The sequence below is a fragment of the Mytilus galloprovincialis genome, chromosome 2 (assembly GCF_965363235.1).
Source record: "Mytilus galloprovincialis chromosome 2, xbMytGall1.hap1.1, whole genome shotgun sequence".
In the NCBI taxonomy this organism is placed as follows: domain Eukaryota; kingdom Metazoa; phylum Mollusca; class Bivalvia; order Mytilida; family Mytilidae; genus Mytilus; species Mytilus galloprovincialis.
Genome location: NC_134839.1, coordinates 65,061,067 through 65,076,523, shown reverse-complemented (window position 1 = coordinate 65,076,523; position 15,457 = coordinate 65,061,067).

Below are 15,457 nucleotides of genomic sequence, written 5' to 3'. Positions count from 1 at the left end.
AATCATAAAAGGATGTTGATTAAATGAATTTAAATGATTTTTGACAAATAAAAAAATTAAAATTTATTAATTATTTTAGCAATCTAGACCTCCTTTCAAGGATTAAATTGAAGTTTATATCATAATTTTGTTTACAACAGAATGTTTTCTTAATTAATTTACGATGTTGCAAATATACATGTGGAGCTTATTTCTTTCTTATTTGTCTATACATTTACAAATGATAAGGAGATGAAGACATGAACAAAAATATATACAGATAAGATATATAAATATAATGATTCATTTGCTAGCAGTGAACAATCATTTGTCAAAAACAAAACAAAACAAAACAAGAAACAGATTCTTCTTATTATTTTATTTTATTCAAATAGAGAGGCAATAATGGAACTATAAACATTACAATTTGATGGAAATTTGAAGAAAAAACACAATTTCTACATCATTTGGTTACATTTATGACAAAATTTATGTCGATAAAAAAACATGATGTTTTGACCATTCAGTACTTAACCCTTTCCTCCATAATGACGCTTTTTGACGCCACCCCCTTTACTCCATAATGACGCCTTTTGACGCCTGTGTAGTACCTCAGTTGAAACACTTTGACTACAAAGTGTCTGCAGTAGACTCAATAAAATTTGTATCCAATATGAAAAGGAATATCATAGGAATATTCTACTTAAATTTATTTAATGAAATATTTGTTTTTTGCAATGCATTTTTTAAATACTTTAAAGCCTATTTTCAGCATTTTATTGAAAAATTCTATTTTGTGTTCATTTTTTACAGTGGGTTGTGATGATCTTCCAGTTAGGTTACCCTCATTTGGAGTGTTGTTCCCAACCTGTTAAAGGTCCATCTTTGTGCATAATTCAAAATTGGAAATTTCAACAAGCATCTAATATTCTTAATCTGGAAAATAAACCCTGGTCTGCTAGCTTCATGTATATTTTTTCTACCGATTTAATATATAACTAGAATCATGCAAACAGACTTAAGGAAAAGTCATGTAAGTTCATCATACAAATATGACACTTTTTCTAGACAATCCAGATCTTGCAAAATACGTCGCTAAAAATTGTAACCTTTAAAATTGTTGTGCAGTAAAAACCCATATGGGAACTTTCAAAAGTTGGCAGGTATGTAACAAGTCTTACTATTTTTATGCTCCATTTATGGGCAATATGTTTTCTAGTCTGTCTGTCCGTCCTGCTTCTGGTTATAAAGTTTATGGTCGAGGTAGTTTTTGATGAAGTTGAAATCCAATCAACTTGAAACTTAGTACACATGTGTTCCTCTTGATATGATCTTCTTAATTACTGCCAAATTAAAGATTTTACCTAATTTTCATAGTCAACTGAACATAGAAAATGATTGTACGGATGGGAAATCCATGTACTTATGACCTTTTCTTGTTTGAAGAAAAAAAATACATTTTAACGATAATGGAACAAAGCAGCCTGGGTAAGTGGGGCTGCTTTTATGGTAATTCAAGTTACCTTTTATTCACCTTCTTCCACTTCAGAGCTATCAGCTCTTTGATTGGCTTATAACTCTGAAACCGAAGCATTTAGAGCAAATCTGACATGGGGTTAAATTGTTTATTAAGTCAAGATCTATCTGCCCTAAAATTTTCAGACGAATCGGACAACCGGTTGTTGGGTTGCTGCCCCTGAATTGGCAATTTTAAGGAAATTTTGCCGTTATATGGTTATTATCTTGAATATTATTATAGATAGAGATAAACTGTAAACAGCAATAATGTTCAGCAAAGTAAGATCTACAAATAAGTCAACATGACCGAAATGGTCCGTTGACCCATATAGGAGTTATTGCCCTTTATAGTCAATTTTTAACCATTTTTCGTAAATCTTAGTAATCTTTTACAAAAATTTTCTCCTCTGAAACCACTGGGCCAAATTTATCCAAACTTGGCCACAATTATCTTTGGGGTATCTAGTTTAAAAAATGTGTCCAGGGACCCGGCCAACCAACCAAGATGGCCGCCATGGCTAAAAATAGAACATAGGGGTAAAATGCAGTTTTTGGCTTATAACTTAAAAACCAAAGCATTAAGAGCAAATCTGACTATTAGAAAATTGTTTATCAGGTCAAGATCTATCTACCCTGAAATTTTCAGATGAATCTGACAACCTGTTGTTGGGTTGCTGCCCCTGAATTGGTAATTTTAAGGAAATTTTACTGTTTTTGGTTATTATCTTGAAAATTATTAAAGATAGAAATAAACTGTAAACAGCAATAATGTTCAGCAAAGTAAGATTTACAAATAAGTCAACATGACCGAAATGGTCAGTTGACCCATATAGGAGTTATTGCCCTTTATAGTCAATTTTCAACAATTTTTATAAAATTTGTAAATTTTTACTAACATTTTCCACTGAAACTACTGGGCCAACTTCATTATAGATAGAGATAATTGTAAGCTGCAAGGATGTTCAGTAAAGTAAGATGTACAAACACATCACCATCACCAAAATACAATTTTGTCATGAATCCATCTGCTTCCTTTGTTTAATAGTCACATAGACCAAGGTGAGCGACACAGGCTCTTTAGAGCCTCTAGTTCAAGAATATTGTCTGTATGCATTGCATTGTAAAACTTTGTTCTAGAAAATTTTTATTACACATAATGGTAATGTATGAAATTTTCATCCCATTTTTCTTAGAAACTTAAATTCCTTGATTTTTGACATTTTGAATCAAACTTCATGTAAGCATGGTATACATTTCCAGATTCATTGATCATCATGTTAACTAATATATACAGCAAGGATATCATAAGTCAATTCAACTTGTTTAATCTTGCTGTACATTTATGATTTAAATTAAGTTTTGCCCTGTTTATTGTAAAATTTGTTTATGTAAGATTCTAAATTGACAATTTTGCCTTGTTTATCGTAAAATTTGTTTATGTCAGATTCTAAATTGACAATTTTGCCTTACAATTTCCTAATATTTGTGTTAAATGTACACTTAATATCTTAGGTTGTTTTTCAGACAGTAGCATGGTCAATATAGTTTGTTTTGGAGAAAAATATCATTGCTTTATCAGTTAAAGACATCAATTGCCAATCCAAAGAACTGATTTTCAGGTTACTTTCAAGAAGTGCAAACCTACCATGTTTTCTTTGATTTAATTGGATAAGAATATTTTTTAAAAGTATAAAATACAATATAACTTTACATATATTTTGGGTTTGACGCAAGATTATGCATTTAGAGGAGGTTGTGTAATAAGAACCATTTTTAATCATCAAAATTGCAAATTAATATATTATGTTTGTTTTGTTTTCATGTGGAAGTAAATATTAATGTATGTAAAAATGACCTAGATGTTACATGAAAAACAGTGCTGTATTTTGTTCATTTGAATAAAAAATGTATAATTACATTTTATGATGTTTTTGAATTGTTTGTTATTGTTCGAATTAATTTATTATATTATAGATTCTTTGTATTTTGGATTTTTGGAGATTTTGCTTTATACTTTAACTATTGAAATTTGAGGAAACATATTTTCATAAATGTATTTAATTGATATTTTTTAACATTTTTCAAACTCTTTTGAGCCTATGAAGAATAAGCAAAATCTGGAATTAAGAAAAATTTCACAGATCTGTTGTTTGTTGATATTAATATTTGAAATTGTATAAACTGGGAGTATGAGAATGTTCCAAGTATTCTGCAAATATAAATTGAAGTTTACTGTAACATTCCCATGGGTTAATCAAAGATATGTCTAGTCTAAATTATAAGATAAAGGACTTGCTGCTATCTGTTGACATATGTTTTTGTCTATAAAAAAGTACTTGGTAATTTTCTTATTACATGTATTACTAAGATCATAATACAAATTTAAAAAATTTTATTGGTCTATTATATATACAATTTTTAGTCAAATTTTATTTTAAGTTCAAGCATTCCGTCCAGCAGTGAAGCTGATCATTTGATGTAAAACAGTAACTAAATTTATGTAAAGTAAAAATAAAGTTGATGTTATATATGGTTTTAAGAATGTATCTGTCTGGCTTTTCGCTATATTTGTTTCTAATCCTATGCCGAGATTTCCTAAAATGAGAATGGAAATGGGGAATCCGTCAAAAGAGACAATAACCCAACCAAAGAGCAGAAAACAGAGGAAGGCCATCAATTTGTTCAATGCATTTCAAGGCCACCAATTTGTTTAATGCATTTCAAGGCCACCAATTTGTTCAATGCATTTCAAGACCACAAAAGAATCTTTCTAGAAATTTGTATCATTCAGAAGAAAAAGTTAAATGAGATATCATTGAAATAAAATTTGAAATGATTGTCTAAAAAACTAGTTCAGTACTTCAGTCTAAAGTTAATGTTCAAAGGGTTCCTTTTATAATCTCACCTGGCCTATGAGTACATAGTCAATCAATCTGTCATCTAACAATATACTTTTCTTGATAGATATACTCCTCTGAAACTGCTCTATGAATTAAACTAAAATGAGTCTGCTACATCTGTAGGATGTTTGGGGCCTCAGTGCCTGAGAGGTCTAAGTAGTTACTACTGTAATCACTATCCAGTCAACACTGTCTGAAATTGTGAGGTTGCACTTACTCAAATCTTAATTGACTTGTTTTGTCAGTTTTCCTATCAAAGGTTGTGGTTTTCTATGTGCACTCGGGCCTCAGCAAAAAAATTGGCCGCCATGAAAAACAAAACCACCAACGGGCCTCAACAAAAAAACTGGCTGCCATGAAAAACAAAACCACCAACGGGCCTCAACAAAAAAAGTGGCTGCCATGAAAAACAAAACCACTAACGGGCCTCAACAAAAAAAGTGGCCGCCATGAAAAACAAAACCACCAACGGGCCTCAACAAAAAAACTGGCCACCATGAGAAACAAAACCATCAACAATCAATCAATCTATAGGATGTTCACTGTTAAGTTTGTGGAACATTGGGATATAATTGCAGTTTTTATTTTCAAATGATCTTAAAAAGAATATATGAATTAAAGAAAAATTGACAACAAGCTCTCTACCCTGAACATTTAGAGAGATCTAGTTTTAGTATGTGTTTGATGATGCAGTGAATCATAGACCTATGTGCTCCCATGCTCAACTTTGTGTATTTAAAAATAACACTTTGCATCATTTGTGTCTCCAAGACTAAATAATATCTCAAAGAAAGTCCAGCTTTTACTTTGTTACAGTTACTTCAGAGAGGAGTGCCAGGGCATCACTTTGTCTAGTTTATATATTGATTCATTACAAGCTTAGGTAACTAGTTGTTCTCACAGGGTTCATTTGACCTTAACCTTATTAACTTTTCATGTTTTTTTTGTCAATGTTAAGATTTTGTGATAAGTGCAGATATTTTTATACGACCGCAAAAAAAAATTGTGTTCATATATTAGTATCACGTCATCATCTTTGGCGGCGTCCGAAGACACTTAGTTTCCGGACAATAACTTTAGTTTAAGTGAATAAATCTATATGAAATTTAAACACAAGGTTTAAAACAACAAAAGAAAGGTTGGGATTGATTTTGGGGGTAATTGTCCCAACAGTTTAGGAATTAATGGCCTAAAAGGGGCCCAAATTAGCATTTTTCTAGTTTCCAGACTATATAACTTGTGTGTAAGTGTATGGATCTTCCTGCAATTGTACCATAAGGTTCCATATCAAAAAAGGAAGGTTGGGATTGAGTTTGGGGGGTTATGGCTCCAACTTTTTAGGAATTAGGTGCCAAAACAATATGCTGAATCTAACCATGTCTTAAGTTTTTGGATTTTGGGACCCGTTATCAAATTGGTCCACAATGAGGTCCAAAATGTCTAAAACATTGTTCGATTTCAACAAAAATTGAATCATTACGGTTCTTTTATATGCTGAATCTAATTATGTATTTAGATTTTTGATTTTGTTCGCCCTGTTATCAAATTGGCCCACATTGAGGTCAAAAGGGTTCAAAATTAAACTTTGTTTGATTGTATCAAACAATTTTTAGGGTTCTTTGATATGCCAGTTCTAACCATGTATTTAGATTTTGGATATTTGATCATAATAGGTAAATGTCCAATTGATTTTTTTTTAAGTTCTTAGACCACATTCATTCTGTGTAAAAAACCTATGCTGTGTCAAATATTTAATCAAAATCCAAATTCAGAGCTGTATCACACTTAAATGTTGTGTCCATACTGCCCCAACTGTTCAGGGTTTGACCTCTGCGGTCGTATCAAACTGCGCCTTGCAGAGCATTTGATTATTCATTAAAGAAATAGGTTAATTTCTAGTATATTTGCTGTATAGCATAATTGTAAGATTTACATTTCTGTGACAAATTCATCTGACATGGAAAATAAACAGCTCTTTTATTGCTGTTATCAGAGATCGTTACTCAGATATTATAAATTTAAGCACCAGGACAGCTATATTTAGTGTACAACTTGACTGTTGTAAGTCCTTGGACTTAAATGATTTTCAACATAAAATACAATCATGATCAGTACAGCAAAAGAAAAATTTCGATGTTTACTCTTGTTTCGTGTATTACGAGTGTTAGAACAACTATGAAACATTAGAATATCTGTTTCACAGTATTCACCTTATATAGACCTGATAGTTCAGTTCTTATACTTTTATATAATAATTTATGCTTAGAACGAGTGTAGGGTGTACATGTTCTTATTTTTAGCTCACCTTGCCCGAAGGGCCAAGTGAGCTTTTCTCATCACTTGGCGTCTGTCGTCCGTCGTCGTCGTCGTTAACTTTTTACATTTTGAACTTCTTCTAGAGAACCACTGAATGGAATGAAACCAAACATGGCATGAATGTTCCTTGTGAGGTGCTGACCAAGTGTTGTTACTTTGTAGCCGATCCATCATCCAAGATGGCCGCCAGCGGGGGACTTAGTTTAACATAGGACCCTATGGGAAATGCATACAAATGACTTCTTCTAGAGAACCACTGAATGGAATGAAACCAAACATGGCATGAAGGTTCCTTATGAGGTGCTGACCAAGAGTTGTTACTTTGTAACCGATCCATCATCCAAGATGGCCGCCAGCGGGGAACTTAGTTTAACATAGGACCCTATGGGAAATGCATACAAATGACTTCTTCTAGAGAACCACTGAATGGAATGAAACCAAATATGACATGAATGTTCCTTATGAGGTGCTGACCAAGTGTTGTTACTTTAGCCGATCCATCATCCAAGATGGCCGCCAGAGGGGGATTTAGTTTAACATAGGACCCTATGGAAAATTCATACTAATGACATTTTTTAGAGAACCCTTGAATGGAATGAAACCAAACATGGCATAAATGTTCCTTATGAGGTGCTGACCAAGTGTTGTTACTTTGTAGCCGATCCATCATCCAAGATGGCCGCCAGCGGGGGGGACTTAGTTTAATATAGGACCCTATGGGAAATGCATACAAATGACATCTTTTAGAGAACCACTGAATGGAATGAAACCAAAAATAACATGAATCTTTCTTATGAGATGCTGACCAAGTGTTGTTACTTTGTAGCTGATCCATCATCCAAGATGGCGTGCCAGCGGGGGGACTTAGTTTAACATAGGACCCTATGGGAAATGCATACAAAAGTCTTCTTCGAGAGAACCACGCAATTGAATGAAATCAAACATAGCATGAATTGTCCTTTCTTTATGAGGTGCTGGCCAAGTGTTGTTACTTGGTAGCCAAATTTTATCTGTTTTTATATGATTTCAAAAACCCAAGTACAGTCAGGTGAGCGATACAGGCTCTTGAGAGGCTCTAGTTGGTTAATCTGACCTTGACCTCATTTGCATGCTTCATTGATAAATGCAACATTTATATGATCAAGTTAGTTTTATTATAGGAAAGAAAAAACATGTCATTGGTACAAATAATTATTGGAAGGGGGATAAATGGATCTGTTGAGTTGAACCTTTTACAACTGATTTTTATAGCTCGTTCTCATGTTGTACTGTTATACCACTGCTGAAGAAAATTACACAGAAATTAACACTTAAAGATAGCCATACAGCCTTCAACAATGAGCAAAGCCCATACCTAACAGTGTTCTAGCCAGGATTTGAAAAGGGCAGGGTGCTAGTCAGAAAAAGGGCAATTTTAAGTATAAATGTCATTGAAAAAAGGGATATTTTTAGCATAAATAATGTCTTGAAAAAAGGGCAATTATTTAAGCCTATAATTAATTAGTATATAACTTAGGCATTATGGTAAAATCAAGTTTCAGTTAAAACGGAGTAATGTAATTTAATACTTTTGGAACAAATTTTAATTATGGTTGATTTTATAAATCCAGTACAGATCCAACATCCAATGGATTAAGTAAAAGACGCCATAAACAGTCAGAGAAAAACATGACTTTGCGCAATGCCAAGATAGAGGTAACGACAGATTGTTGATCCATGAATTTTCAAATTTATATAACAATAATATTTCGTTTGCTTTTAATTTACTGATAAACAAATCAATAACAATACCAATAAAAACAATATTCAAAGATATCTGATTACAGTGTTGAATTGGTAACCGTTTAGAATTACATTTATTTAAATGATCGATAAGTCTACCAGGATCGTTTCTAAATTTCCCAGGACGGTAACTAAACAACATCTCCGTACAAATGAGAATGTGCTATCCTGTTTGAAATATTTTTTCTACATGCAGGTACAACCAAAGTTCAAACCAAATGTTTATATATATGGAAGAATTTAAAGATTTGAAGTAATTTGTGATAACGAAATCCCTGACTTAATAATTTACCAGTTACACCTAGATAATGTACCATAGCAAAGTAGTTGTAAAATATAAACACCGTAAGATGGTGCCAAAAGAACATCACCATTTAAAGGGAAAATTAACATTAGGGAACACAAAACCCTTTATTTTGTTGTAAATTTTAGTGAAGAGTTTCCCGTGTAAAACGGAAATATCTAAATCTAGAAAAGAACAGCTATTACCGTTTACATTTGATTTATTGAAGTATTGTTTATAAATATATAAATTCCTTTAGATAAATCTTGGCAGTATATTTGGAAAATTCTTGATTATTTAACGAAAAAAATATCATCAAGATAACTGTAAGTGTTGTTGAATTTATCAATTAAGGAGGCTCGCGGGTATAAGATTTTCAGAAAAAAATTAAACATTTATTTTTTATTACAAATTTTATTTATTACCTTAAGCAGTTGTTACTTTATCATATGGTTCAAAAATCATTCCAAAAAATCAATTCGTGTTGGCCACAAGTGACTTTTGAAATGTTGATATCATTGAAAAAGCTCCAAATTATCGCCCTTTGGTGTAAAAATGCCATTTTTTGGCATTAAAATTGAAATATCCTTTTTAACTCATCGGTGACCTATATTTTTTATCGTTGTTTTCGAATAAGCTGTACATAAACTAAATAATTGTAAAAATTTAGCGATTTTTGTAACTTAGTCCTTTTTTATTTCGATATTACCGCTATTTCTCCTGTTAGTTCAACAGAAAAAAAGGACATAAACAAAAATGTGTGCCTCTTTCGAAGGCAGATTGTGAGCGTAAATGAACGGTGACCCCATTTTTTTATTTCGTTTTTCTATTAAGTATAAGATAAATTTGATTTATAGAAAAATATAGCGAAATCCTATATTAAATAAAAAAAAAATTGATTTAGACCCGCGAGCCCCCTTAAATGTACCTAACACTACAGGGAGATAACTCTGTAAAGTCAGCTTAACGTTTTAATTACGTTGTGTTGTAAAGGGAATATTAAGCTTCTCAATGATCAAAATTGGTGTTTGTCAAACTGCTATATAACCAGTGTAATTTTTTTGACAAAACGGTTGGTTCAAAATTTTTGAATTTTTTATATTTTTGTTAAAGGGTCAAAGTAAATACTTTGACAAAATTTTATGAAAATTGAACGAGCCAAATTAATTTTAGTGAAAGTGTTGGGTACCACCTTAAATGGGTCTTTACTGAGTTTTATCCTAAACTGTGATTCAGAACAGTACACAAACAAGTCTGCTATTAAAAGGGCACACTTAGTGCCCATAGAAATATCTACAACCTGTCGATAAACTGTGTTGCCGAAAAGTACATAGATATTATCAAGGAGAAAATTAACAGCTTCAGGCATCTCATCACACCTCCCGTAAGTATTATATGATCTTCGAAAGTTTATTGTAAAGAGGAGTTATTGTAAAAAACGTCAACAAAATCAAAAGGACCATCAAAAGCACGTAATTTATCTGAACCAATCAAAGATTTTTTTTCACTCCAAAACTAGTTAATTCCAATATTTTCAGATATTTTATTACAATTAGAAGTTTATAATAAGTTCTTTGATAGTAGTTGAGGAACTTTTTAAAAGCATTGAAATAACAGTTGTAGAACAAACACTATACTAGATAAAACGTTACTGTTTTTTAGGGACCTACAAATGTTCAGAAATGACCTTAAGCTGTGATGTGATATTGTTTGTGAACTATATGACCATTTGTGGAGCGCACGGACTTGAATGCAGACGAATAAAAGATTTTGTTCTTAAGGGCATACGATACAGTTTTGAACCTGTATTTACAAGTTGATGAAAATTTGCATATAGGCTATTTTTTACCTGATTAAATCAAATATGTAATAAAAAATATACCTTCATGTGCTACTTTTTGAGTAAAATAAGGTCGAAATTTTGTATATTTGCTCAAAATTCAGATTTGTGTCCGAATTTTCTTTTTCGAAAGAAAGACATTACTTTTTTGTTTTAAAAGATAAACACAAATTGTTTTTTGTTAAATAATCGGTAATTTTTGTATTTAAAAAGTATCATTAAAAATTATTCAATTTTTATTCCGAAATATCTCTTTATTTATCAAATGTTCATGAATAGAGGAAAGAACGTCATTTTTTGCTGCATGTTTATTAAAATTAAAAAAATTGCGCTATTTACAGTTTTATAAAATTTGGGTCACATAATCTCCTTGCAAAATGAAACAAATTGCTGTTTTAAAAAATAGGGGTCCATGCACTCGTTTTCAAATTAAATCAGTTTGAATAATAAAAATCAGTCGAAAAATGCATCTTTTCCCGATATGTCATAGTTTGACGTCGCGAAAATAACATTTTACGTTAGCAACGTCATTATCTTCCCTGTAACTGTATCGTGTGCCCTTAAGAACATCTGTGTAGTATATACGGCATACCACCAACACATTGTTGCATGGCTGCTTTGTCGGCAGCAACAAACTCAAACCACTTTGAAAGTTAACAAAGTTTATTTCTTATTCCTGCCTAAAATGGACGTATTATGTTCACTAACAAAGGCCAGAGGCTCCTGACTTTGGACAGGCGGGGCTAAACATGTTTTTGAGATATCAACCCTCCACCTAAACCTCTAGCCAATCACGGTAGAAAAACAAGCATGCACACAGTAACACTATATTCTTTCATGATGCAGCGTGATTCGAATTTGTTGGAACAAGTTTTGCACAAATTGCTGTAGATTTCGTTTTAATGTATACTAAATTTCTTTCAAACTATTAAGCAGATTATAACAAAACGTCTTTAGTACTGGACAGGATAAAACTTTAGTAATGCCAAGGAATTATTCCCAAAAGTGATACAAGTGGAACAAATTAATGAATTTAAAAAAAAATTATATACCAAACTAAACACTGTAAAAAAAATTGTGTACTGATAATATGTAATTTTTGAGTAATCACATTTTCTATTTTCAGTCATTGTCATCCACTAAAATGTTGAAAAAAGTGTGAAGTGTACAAATAATACAGGATAAAACGGGAAAAAGCTGACAAAAAAAATCTTTGGACGCTTTTTTTTAATGCAGTAATAAACAAATTTAATATATGTATTCCACATTTTAAAGAACATCTTACTCTTAACAACAACCACAAAAACCCCATTTCTCGTTTCAATCATAAACTAAAAGAACTAGCTATATACCCAAGGAATTTGTTTTTGTCCCAGCCGACAAAACTGCTAATAATATCATTATTGTTTGAGGTAAATTTTACATTGAGGTTCTGAAAAAAGAATTCACCAACATTCCAACTGACTCCATTTTCAGAAAACGTCATCTGTAACAAACAAACTTTTAGCTACCTCTTAACAAGCAGAACCAAATACAATGAAAGTTCCAACTATGTACTGGCTTCCGAAGCTACACATAACCCCTTACAAATATAGATTTATTTCGTCTTCAAGCCATTGTTCCACTACTAAATTGTCTATTCTTCTTACGAGTACACTTGGTACAATCAAAAACCTGATAATAAATTGTTCAAATAAGGCCTTTGAATATAGTGGAATTAATTACTTTTGGAGAGTATTTGATGAATTGCATGCTTATATTGGTGATTTTGAATCTGTTCAAAGTTTTGATTTTTCTACCCTATATACCACTTTGCCTCACATTCCCATTGTGAAAAAAATCACACACCTAATTAAATGGGCATTTAAAAAGTCAGAATGTGAATACATATGTTCAAACTCTTTTAGGCCATTTTTTAGTAGCAATAAACAAAATAACTATGTCAATTGGACATTCTTTGATACTATATCTGCCCTTGAATTTATACTATATAACATTTTTGTTCTCTTTTGGAGATTCCGTATATCGTCAAGTTATCGGAATTCCAATGGGGACTAACTGTGCACCACTTATTGTGGAACTATTTTTGTACTGCTACGAGTTACAATATATGACTAAATTGAGCAAAGACCCATCGAAACAACATCTGATACAAACATTTAATAATACTCTGTTGAACTTACTTTAAATAAAGCTTATACTAACAATGCTCACTGCCCTTTCCTCGATCTTGATATCTATATCATTAACGGTAAGCTTAATACAAAAATTTACGATCAAAGCGATGATTTTTCATTTCATATCGTTAACTATCAAATTTTAGATGGTGACGTTCCCTTGTCACCATCTTACGGTGTTTATGTAACTCAACTTGTCTGATTCGCTCGTGTATGTTACAACGTTTTAGATTTTAACGATAGAAATTTATGTATTACTGAAAATTATTACACCAGGATTTTCCGATATCACAAACTAGTCAAAACATTTACTAAATTTTATCATCGGTACAAGGACATCATTCGTAAATATAACTCAACATTCAGACTTCTTATACGTTCAGGTATTCACATCCAATCTTTTAGGGTAATATTCTTTACAAAGCACACAAATGTCAATATTCACCTCAGAAGCTAACAAAACCTTTAAAAAGACTTATTAAGAAGAGATATAGTTACGATACTGTTGTCAAGTCATTAAAGATTTCATATTTTAGCTTTAATATTGATTCACTTATAGGGTCTTTGCATCGGAATTAAACACATTTATTTAAAAACCAGTTGTTGGCATGCCACGGGTTATGTTCTTCTCATATATTTTATTATAGTATAATACTAAACCCCTAACGAGAGGGATTGTGCCTGATATTCCTATGATGAAGACATAATCTTTCAATCAGTTTAATTGGATCTGAAGCTGGAATATCAGTAACTGATAGTAGTCTGTTGGTATCTTGTATTGTTGCCATTTTGTTTATTTTCTTTTGTTACCTCTTCAGACATCAGACTCCGACTTCTCTTGAACTGAATTTTACTGTGCGTATTGTTATGTGCAGGGGCGTAGCTAGAAGAAAATGATGTGCAAGCAATTTTTGGGACCCTTTTATGCAGAAAAATATTTTTTTTCGGTTTTCGGTCATAGGACGGTTTAAAGAGGAGCTACATGTAGATAGGACTTATAAACAATTGATGAACGTAAAACTATTAATACTTGAATCTTCTGAATAGAGTAAATCATGGTTAATTTAATACATAAACAACACATTTTTGAATTACAGAATTTACTCAACATTGACCAAAATCTGCTCTTCGGGTCTAAGCAGAAACGAACTTCTCTATTACTTTGTCAACATTCACACTGAAATCCCGATCAATATGCAATAATGCTAGCGATGATAACCTGTCGTTGTTCATTGTTGATCGTACATTTGTTTTCAACAGACTTAATACACTGATAGATCTGCATGGTAGCACTCGCGAGATGTTATAAACCAGCGTACGTGTTCTCCATCGAACGACCTCCCGATTGAAATTGTCCGCCAAATACTTGCCAGGTCATTTTGTATGTCTCAGACAATATGGAGAATTATTCGTTGGTTATATTTCCTACAACACGAGGAAGCAGATACGACACAAAGAAGCTATTTTCTGATAATACCAGACACCCTCTACTCTCCAATTCCATTTATCATATGGTCTACGTGTGTGAACGCAAACTATAATGAGACTTTCCAATGCTGTTTTGGCGTGTTTTCAGGGTGATTGGCTTTGGTAGTCTGTCGAATACATCGCCTCGGCATATTTTCAATAATATCAAAGAGGGGGGATGGGAGGGGTCCTGATCCCGAAATCCCGCATTTAAAAACACGAAATCCCAAAATCCCGGGCTTAAAAACACAAAATCCCGAGGTCCCAAAATTCGAAAAAAAAATTACCGGATCCCGAAAGGGTCAATCCCGAAATCTTAAAAACACCCGATCCCGGAGTCCCGATAAAGGTCCTATCCCCCCTCATCAAAGGGTTTCGATAAATCTAATGGTCGATTGGTACATCGCATCGCAAACAGATAAGCCATACTCTGTAAAATGTGCTCCGAAACTACACGTCTTAGACTGAGTATAATAAATTCAAATCTGATAAAAGATACAAGTTACTGTCCAATTTTTACATGATCTCCAATAAAACGTTTATTTTGAAATGTCGTTATTTAATAATGACAGTTCATCAATTAAATAAGCGACAACATATGTGTTTCCTTTAACCATAATTAATTTATAAATTTTTATTTTGGCATTTTTTTTTTTTGCTTGCCGAATCGATGTGCACGAAACTGCGTGTTGGCGTATAGGGAGCTACGCGCCTGATGTGTTTACTATTCTACATAGGCTATAGGTATAGGGGGAGGGTTGAGATATAAAAAAACATGTTTAACCCCGCCGCATTTATGCGCCTGTCCCAAGTCAGGAGCCTCTGACCTTTGTTGTTCTTGTATGATTTTTAATTTTAGTTTCTTGTGTATTTGGAGTTTAGTATGACGTCCATTATCACTGAACTAGTATATATATTTGTTTAGGGGTCAGCTGAAGGACGCCTACGGGTGCAGGAGTTTCTCGCTGCTTTGAGGACCTATTGGTGACCTTCCACTGTTGTCTGTTCTATGGTCGGGTTGTTGTCTCTTTGACACATTCCCCATTTCCATTCTCAATTTTAAATAATGATTTTGTTCAAAAATATGTCAATCCCGTATCATTTTTTTTCTTTTCGAAATTCTTACATATATATTTGTTCAATCATTCCTAATAAAGAAATTGATATAAAATCCTTTTGTTGTAATGAAAAAAAA